Genomic DNA, 9862 nt, shown 5'->3' on the forward strand with positions numbered 1-9862 from the left:
AACTAGGCAGTTCTGTTAGAGCCACAAAAGAAAGGGCTGAGGCCCTGCCATGGGTAGAGAGTTGGACTGAGAGTATGAGGCCTGGTTTTCCACCACTTGCAGAGTAGAGGGGATTTATCCCAGGAGGCCTGGAGTAAAGAACTGCTGTAAACTTCTTAGCAGTCCCCAGAGAGCAAGACACACCCTGCAAAAGCAAACCCCTCTCCAACCAAAGTGGGGCTGTGTAGACCTGGCCCCTCAGGAAAGGGCCTTTTCCCAACATCGGTGGGGAGGGAGTGTTTTTCATAATTCACCCGTCCTGTGGTACCAGCCTTTTCAGATTTGCACACAGGCCCATTTCCCTGCCTGTCTGTGGAACCCGGGTTTATTTATCCACTTATATCCAGCGGGTTACCTTTCTCTGTGTTCTCTTGCAGAAGGGATGCTGCAGACGCCCTGGAAGAGATAGATACTCCATATTTCGGAATTCACTCACAGGGCCAGGCCAGGGTGGGGCCTTCCCACAGGTGAACCAGTGAGACCTCCAGAGGGAAAGAGCCCATTCTCAAGCTCAGTTCCAGCATTTCTGTATGAAAGAAGATTAAGGGTGGCCAACTGGCTGGAAAGGACAAAAACAGTGGCTGGGTAGGGAACCGCCCAGGAAAAAGCCCTGAGTCTTCAATTGTCCATTCCTCAGAGGTTTGGCTACTGTCAGGGTCCCCACTTGGGTGTCCTGGATGAGGCCCTTTCTCTGTCAGTTTGTTAGTGAGTGCAGGCAATCATGACTGTAAATGCTAGAAATGGTATGCAGGAAGGCCGAGACTATACCAGCGCCCCCCAAAAAGAGAGGGGCTGCCTCACTCTGGTCTTTTAGGCAAGTTGCTTTATCCAATCTGAAGCAAAATACCTTTGTTAAACTCACTTTTTCGTGAAGTCAGCCAGTGTTTGAGGCATCTGAGTCTTGCTTGTTTATGTAGTCACTTGACACACATGTATAAAGCCCCTACTATGTGCTGGGCACTGGGCCAGGCCTGGAGCAATGAGCAGAAAAGCCACAGTCTTGATCAAGCTGCTCACAAGAGTGTTTGGTAAAGATGCAGTCAGATCAGCCTTGGCTGCACAACAGCGGGCAAGTTACTCAACCTCTTTAAACCCTGATTCTCATATCTGTAAAATGGGGATATTAATAATAATTTTCCGATGCCACAGATTACATAAGATCAGTTCTATCAAGAGTTTTAATGGTGCTGGGCCAAGAGGAAGCACTTAATAAACAGCAGCTGTCGTTATGAGCTATTAATATACCTGATTTACCAATGAGTAAACTGAGCACTGGGTTACCCCTCAGTTTTCTTCTGATAACTCTGTTACACGTCTAATGAGGTTGAAAGGAGGACAAAATAATTCTCTACTAATTGGATATATTAAAAACAGTCTCGGGCGCCTGGGTGGCTCAGTTGGATAGGCGACCGCCTTCGGCTCAGGTCATGATCCCAGGGTCCTGGGATCGAGTCCCACATCGGGCTCCCTGCTCAGCAGGGAGTCTGCTTCTCCTTCTGACCCTCTCTCCCCTCATGCTCTCTCTCTCACTCTCTCTCTCTCAAATAAATAAAAATCTTTAAAAAAAAAAAACAGTCTCTAGAAGTAATATCCTTTAGAGATGACGAGAAAGAACCAGTGCTTTTTGCTAAGAGCACTAGATTATTTTGAGTAGAGCTTAAAAATAAGCATCTGCTATTCATTATTAGTGAAAGTTGTGCTTTTTGAATTTCTTATTAAGGAACATCCCCTGAGCATGCGGTACTATAAATTTGTGTATAAATAAGTTGCATAGTTATGGCGTTCAGAGATGGCTCCTTTAGGAGAACACCCCAAATCAGAACCCACAAGACGGAGTCGCCCAAAACCGTCATACCAAAATTTTGACCGAATGCCAGTTTCCCTCTGTGCCTCATGCTTGCTGCCCTCTGTGGATGCTGCCTCGCGCGCCAGATTGCCTTGTGGCCTGTCATGCCACGCAAAAGTGCATTTCCACTATCAACTCCCCTAATTGAGGTCAGATGTAAGACGCCTTGGTGCTCGCCCCGGGGGGATTGCTTAATTGGAAAGCCGGCAGGCAGCGGTGTGGTGCTGGGGAGGAGGAGAGCATTCCAAGCTGCCTGCTGGGTTTGAGGGACCCTTTCCTAGCTGTGCATACCTCTCTCCTCCCAGCCTGCTTCCTCATCTAGAAATAAAAATAATCCTTCAGCTTTTGCTTTTTTTTTTTGAAAGGGAAAATGAGACAAAGCATTTTGTAAAATACTGCACACATGTTACGTCTTATTGCTTGAGTTATGATGATGGTGGTGGTCATAACACGGGCTGCTCATCCTGAGCTTTGTTGGGCCACCTAAGAGGATGCTTCTGTAAGTCTTGCTCCTGCCAGAGAATTCCTTCAGGATGAGCCACTCCGTCTTTCAAAAGCGGCGGCGGCGGTAGGGGGGGTGGGGGGAGGTGGTATTTAAAATGCTAAAGTGAATTTCACAGACCATTAATCTCTCAAGACTCTGTAAATAAAAGACCATTAATCTCTCAAGACTGTTTTCAAATACATTTGGGAAGTTCTTGGAGATATCAGGACACAGGAGAGCATGAATGGGTCTGAGAAGTCCTTAGTAAGGAATCCTCATTGGCATGTGTCTAACTCCAGCAACTCAGCGCTTCCCAAACTTTTGACCCATAAGAAAATTAAGCATAAGTGAAAAGCAACTTAATAAAAAGTATTGTTGAGTTCTGGTAATAATATAACTTCTGCTTTGAAAGTTCTTTGCTAACTAATCTGTGAGACCAATTCCTTCGAGAAATTTATAAATACTTTTTTGTTTCAATATGGGACACTTGACGAATTTTGTGTTACCCTTGTGCTGGGGCCATGCTAATCTTCTCTGCATAAATTCTTTTTAATAACAAACATTTTTATGGCACTTACCGTATGCCAGGCACAGTTTTAAAAACTTTATATATGATTAATTGAATCCTCACACTAAACCAGGAAGGAGGAATTATTATCTTTCTTAGTTTTCAAAGAGGAAGACCAGGCAGAGAAAAGTAGGAAATTCGCCCAAAATCATATCTGACTCCCTGCTAGTGGTTTGATTCCATGACGCCCTCTTTTCCTCAAAGAGTAATTTCCAGAGCATTCTTTTCTCAATTAAAATGATGCAAATAGTAATTTACAACATACTGTTTGCTCAAAGTAATTCAAATACTAATTTGTAGTGTATTCTTTTCACGATTTAAATGATTCAGCTACTTTTTATTTCCAGACTTTCAAGACCACTCTGGATACAATTGAGATAAATCTTAAGGTGTCACAAAAGCAAGTTTGTGAATGACTCCTCTGAACTTGGGCCCAGTTGCCTTCAGGGGAAGAGAAGGCCCGTGTTCCTAGTCACCTAGGTGCCCATACAACACTGTCCCAGTGAGGCCTACAACTTCACTAGATCCTGTTTCTAAGTATTTCGTAATTTAGCACTTTTGTGTTCGTAGATACTTATAAATAAATCTTAAATGATTTTAAATTATTAAAATGCAGAGTGTGGCAGGACGTTCCAGGTGAAGTCCAAACCAAAACTCACAGACTCTGTCTTTGAAAATAGCAGGTGTTGGGCGCCTGGGTGGCTCAGTTGGTTAAGCGGCTGCCTTCGGCTCAGGTCATGATCCTGGAGTCCCTGGATCGAGTCCCGCATCGGGCTCCCTGCTCGGCGGGGAGTCTGCTTCTCCCTCTGACCCTCCCCCCTCTCATGCTCTCTCTATCTCATTCTCTCTCAAATGAATAAATAAAATCTTAAAAAAAAAGAAAATAGCAGGTGCGATCCACCTAGCTTGTCTGTGTCCCTGAATTGATAGGCACTGGAGCTTTGGTTTTAGATGGAAAGGAATGTTGTTGGGTTTTTGTTTGTTTTGTTACATTTCAATTTAGGGGCCCCGGGCAGAGATGAGGAAGAAAAGAAGAATTGAGGGGATCAATTTTGAGTCTCAGTAGAGAGAAGGATTAGGACCAGAAGCTGAAGGAGCTGTTTACGTGATTATTCTGGTGAAAAAATAATGCTGACCAGCACCCCAGTAACAACATGATTCAGGGTTGGGAAGGGGTCATTCTGCAACCCGCACCCCACCCCTCCATGCACACTTACCACCAAATGGCACTGTGAGGGTACAGGGTAATGCACCAAGGGGGGAGGCTGGGGGGCTTGGCAGAGCAGCAGGCTTAAGGGGGACCTGGTACTGATGAACTCAGTCCTGAACATCGATGGGGCACTGCCCAGGTAGGGCTGAGAACTTAGGGGTCAAAAGGAAGGGTTCAATTGTAATCTGGGTATTAATGTGACATTGTTTATACCCAAAGGCTAATGGGGCCAGGCAACATTCCAATTACAAGAGGGAAAATGAAGTGAAAGGTGTTTGGATATGATCCCTGCTATGTACTGAATTGTGTCCCCCTGAAACTCATATATTGAAGCCCTAACCCCCAATGTGATGGTATTTGGAGATGGGGCCTTTAGGAAGTAGTTAGGTTTTTTGTTTGTTTGTTTTGTTTTGTTGGCAGGGAAGAGGGGCAGAGAGACTCTTAAGCAGGCTCCATGCCTAGTGCAGAGCCCGACACAGGGCTAGATCTCACGACCATAAGATCATGACCTGAGCATAAATCAAGAGTTGGATGCTTAACTGATCTGAGCCACCCAGGTGACACAGAAGTAGGTAGGTTTAAATGAGGTCATAGAGTGGAGCCCTCATGATGGGATTAGTGCCCTTATAAGAAGAGACACCAGAGACCTTGCTCTCTCTCTCTCTCTCTCTCTCTCTCTCTCTCTGCTATGTGAGGACACATTGAGAAGACAGCCTTCTGCAATCCAGGAAAAATGAAAAAATAAATTTGTGCTGTTTAAGCCACCCTATCTATGGTATTTTGCTATGGCAGCCCAAACTGAGAAAATTCCTATTTCAAAACTTATAGAACGTCAATATATCTCTGTGAGTAGGCATTTCTGTTATAGATGTGTTCTATTTCACAGCTTTTAGAATATGTTTTCCTTTTCAATAATTGAAAGAGCTAAACACAAGGTTTTTACAAATGTTTCCCACTTAAAAGGCCCCATTTTTATAACATCAAAGATATTTTTCTATTTTTCAGTGACTTTTCTTTTTAAAATATCTTATTAATTATAATTTAATGAGATCAGATAAGTGTTTTTTTTTCCCCCAAATGGCAAAGGGCTTAGTTTTTCTGGTTAGTATCACCATTTTTTTAAAGATTTTATTTATTTATTTGACAGAGAGAGAGAGGGAGAGAACACAAGCTGGGGGAGCAGCAGAGGGAGAAGCAGACTACCCGCTGAGCAGAGAGCCTGATGTGGGGCTCGATCCCAGGACCCTGGGACCATGACCTGAGCCGAAGGCAGATGCCCAACCGACTGAGCCACCCAGGCGCCCCTGTATCACCATTAAACAAGAGCTTGGGTTTTCTGTCTGGAATCTTCCTTCCTGCCTCTCTCCTTTTTGAGATACTCGACAGTGAAATGAAGAGATGATTCATCTCTGCTGCAAGTTCACAATGTAGGGAACCGACCCTACTGAGCCTCTCACTGGTACACAGGAACCCAGGACCCCCTCTCTAGGCCTTCTATCTCATCTCCCCGCCGTACGAAATCCCCAGAAGTGGTCCTGAGGTTTCCTTTGGCCAGTCTTGCAACTGTGGCCATCCCTCTGTGAACGACCTTCAGGACTGCAGCAGGCAGATCGTTCACCCTCCTTGAAAGTACGCTCTGGAGGACAAAACTCACTTCCTCAGATTTTCATAAAATGTACAACTGAATAAATTTTTCTTTTACCATCTAGAGACACTATAAAATATTTAACTATTTTGGCTCTTTGGGGTTTATATTTGTTACACTGTATTCAGTAATTATAACACATAGTATATAGAGTAAAATTAATGTATTTCTTCCACTTGGGAAAAAAACATGAAATAGAAGGATGAGTGGGCAGAATTTTTCATAGGGTTTAACACATGCCATAATTTTTGAAAAGCAGGATGTATTTGGCTCTTAAGGAGCTTGATTTGTCTTTGATTTTATGTGCTGTCACCCATCACTGCCTCAGTCCATATGCCGTTATCATAATAAATACTGAAGTGCTTCTTAAAACTTTTATCAAAAGTACACTTATCTAGGAATCCACAGCTCTAAGTTTTTGTCCTCTGTAAAATACATGACTCAGTAAATTTCCACACCCAGTTTTAAGAGTTCATTCAATATTTTGCTGGTGTTAGCAAAGCAAACCCAAAAACGTTAAGAAATTTCAAGTATTCCTTAAATTGGTGACCCAAACCAAAATGTCTGCTACCAGCCCATCCTAAATTTTTTTAGTACTTAACTCATACCACCTTAGTGTCTAAAATTTCTATTCAAAACATAGACTTAAAATACACACACACACACACACACACACACAAAATCATACTCTCCTGGTACCATTTATGGCTGATTTGCAACATTTATTGAGTTTTTCTTCTTGAAATTTGACTAGAAGAATTAGCTTTTAAATCAATGTTATCTAATTGATAAATATTACTTTCGTTTATTCTTTCCCCAACACTCAGTCCTTATTGACAAGCTCCAAAGCACTTTTATAGTATAGCATATCCCTTTTACATCCTACAGAGTTCCTGCTGGGACACACTGCTGGTAAGTACGTAGTAGACATACATGCCTAATAAGCTGAGGGACAGAGAAGGGGACGAGAGTATCTGGAAAGAGAAGTTTCACTAACAGTTCTTTGGATTTTATCATTATGAACTTAGATCCCCTTCTCACACACAGACACACACACACACATACACACACACACACACGATTTTGCTTTACAGTTGTTAATCATTAAGAGTCTTCTTTATTGGGACGCCTGAGTGGCTCAGTCGGTTAAGCGTCTGCCTGCGGCTCAGATCATGATCCCAGGATCCTGGGATCATGACCCAAGCTGAAGGCAGATGCTTAACCGACTGAGCCACCCAGGCGCCCCACATTAAGAGTTTTCTACACAAGGAGCGCCTGGGTGGCTCAGTCGGTTAAGGACCAACTCTTGATCTCAAGGTTGTGAGATGGAGACCCAAGTCAGGCTCCATGCTGGGCATGGAGACTTTAAGATTCTCTTTCTCTCCTACTCCCTCTGCTCCTCCCCCCTTCTCTCTCCCTTTCTAAAAAAAAAAAAAGTTTCTACACAAGTCACCATGTATAGACCATAAATATTTTTCTTTCTTCATTTGGACAGTCTGGCCCACAACACTAAACTGTGTGAACACACCAAAAATCTTAAAGAAGATTGAGCAAGAACACATCATAGTATCGTTTTTCTTAACATTTTCTCTCACTTTTTTGGGAACAAGACTGACAGGTAAGGAACCCACAAGGCCATCCATATTGTTCTCTAGGAGGAATTTTCATATTGCTTCTTCCATGTGTTTATTCATGAAATCTGGGTCTCTAGGACCCACATGTTTAAGTGCCAGCCAGGGAGTAAGAATATGTGGATCGGGAATAAAGAAAGAATTGTGTCAGAGTAGACACTTCAATGCAATGGGTCAACAGCAATTGGCTGCCTTTATTCTGCTTGTGGCATTTATATGGAGTTAGGAGAGAAAACAGGAGAGGGTGTGGTGGTCTGTGCCTAAGTGGGGCAAGGAGGGCCTCAAGTGTAAGGAAACAGGGCAGCGGAGGGAGAGAGCAGGGAAAAGCGATTAACATGCCCAGGAGGACAAAGAAAATGAAACGGGATAGGACAATCCAGTTGGGTTCAGAAACAAAAGGGGGAAGGTGGAATCCCCATCACACATAACTGAGGTGACACAGAAAGAAATATACACATAGGAGAAAGAAGGCCTAGAGTTGGAGAATCCATTAGGAAGGAACCTGGATTTAAGCTATGGTTTCAGGGAGGGAATGAAAGAGGGGAAGGAATTCTGAAATAACATGGAGCAATCCTTGGCATGCCATTAGATGGAGATGATAGTGCCCTGCCAGGGAGCGAATCAAGAACCATTCCCAGATTTCTTGCTCTACCATGGTGGTTCTCAACTTCTAGCATGCATCACAGGTACCTGGGGGGCAAGGTACCACTGCTGCTGCTCCAAGGACCACACTTTGAGAACCACTGATCTAGAAGCCGTTTGTCTTTGCTAATAAAGAAACTTGGCTCCAACGGAGGACAGTGGAGGAGAAAAGTTGCTTGTTTTCCAGTCTATCAAAAGATCATGATGGGATACACAGTATTCAGTGATGCATCTCTGAAGTCAGCCAGGCTCTTTCAAATGATAAGAACTTTATACTTTTCCAATTAATTCAGGATGTATGTTAAACTCTTCCACTGAGCTATTTGGATTTGATGGTTTTGTTGTTGGGAATGGTTTGATATTTTAAGGAAGTCACCGCCTACTTGAAAAACCATGGTCTCTCAAAATAAATTTCCCATGGGAAGAGCCCCATAGAGAAGAAAGGGAGCTCTTGTCCCCCCTGCCCCCAACTGAAATGTGCAGGCATCTGAAACCCAAATAAATGAGCAAATAAAAGATGAAAGCATACAGGAGATCATCCTTCAAATCCACAAAGGTGAAATAATTAAAAACTAGGTGAAGGGCGCCTGGGTGGCTCAGTTGGTTAAGCGACGGCCTTCAGCTCAGGTCATGATCTTGGAGTCCCTGGATCGAGTCCTGCATCGGGCTCCCTGCTCGGCAGAGAGTCTGCTTCTCCCTCTGACCCCCCCCCCATCTCATGTGCTTGATCTCTCTCATTCTCTCTCTCTCAAATAAATAAATAAAATTTATTTTTTAATTAAAAAAAAACTAGGTGAACATTACAGTGGTAATAATAAAACTTAATAATATGTATTAATTATATAAACAAAGAAACCGTGTTCCTCCAGGGTCTACTCCATCATTAGGTATTGAATTATGATTCACCCAAAATATATATATATATATATATATATATTCCAACTTCAGATCTATGTTTAGATCAGTGGTTCTCAAACTTTAGCAAGCCTCAGAATCACAAGGAGGGCTTACTAAAACACAGATGCTTGGGCCCCACCCACACTGTGTCTGGTTCAGCAGATTTAGAGTGCGCTCAAGAATTTGTATTTCAAATAAGTTTTCAGGCAAAACTGATGCTGATGGTTCAGAACCATACTTTAAGAATTGCTGGTTTAGATCCATTGTTCACAACTTAGCCATATATTAGAATTATCTGGGGAGCTATTTCTAAAAATTCCAATTCTTGGGCTCCTGGGTGGCTCAGATGGTTAAGCGTCTGCCTTCAGCTCAGGTCATGATCCCAGACTCCTGGGATCGAGTCCCGCATCGGGCTCCCTGCTCAGCGGGGAGCCTGCTTCTCCCTCTGCCTCTCTCTCTCTCTCTCTCTCTGTCTCTTATGAATAAATAAATAAAATCTTTTAAAAATAAATAAATAAATAAAAATCCCAATTCTTATACCACATCTCAAAACCATCCCAATCAGAATCTCTGGGGATAGAGCCCAATCATCAATATTTTTCTTCCCTAAGTTCTCAAGAGATTCCAGTGTGCAGCTGAAGTAGAGAATTTCTAGTTAGATCAGTAGTTCTCAAACTTTGGCACATGTCAGAATCACCCAGAGGACTTGTTAAATCCCAGAGAACTGGCCCTTCTGGTAGAGTTTCTGATTCAGTAAGTCTGGGTTGCGCCCAAAATTAAGCATTTCAATCAAGTTCCCAGGTGATGATGCTACTATTGATCCTGGAACCACACTTTGAGAACCATGGGTTAGACTGACTTCAACTTGGCTGCACTTGGAATCTATCGGGGGATCTGGTA

At 43.1% G+C, this 9862-nt stretch overlaps 1 non-coding gene across 1 annotated transcript; it reads right to left on the minus strand.

Annotated features, from left to right (window-relative positions):
* Positions 1–2841: 2841 nt before the first annotated feature.
* LOC123324723 lies at positions 2842–2950 on the minus strand. Its single transcript, XR_006539992.1, has one exon. It is a non-coding gene; the product is annotated as a U6 spliceosomal RNA (small nuclear RNA).
* Between the last annotated feature and the right edge of the window lie 6912 nt (positions 2951–9862).

Source organism: Neomonachus schauinslandi, chromosome 4 (assembly GCF_002201575.2).
Source record: "Neomonachus schauinslandi chromosome 4, ASM220157v2, whole genome shotgun sequence".
NCBI lineage: Eukaryota > Metazoa > Chordata > Mammalia > Carnivora > Phocidae > Neomonachus > Neomonachus schauinslandi.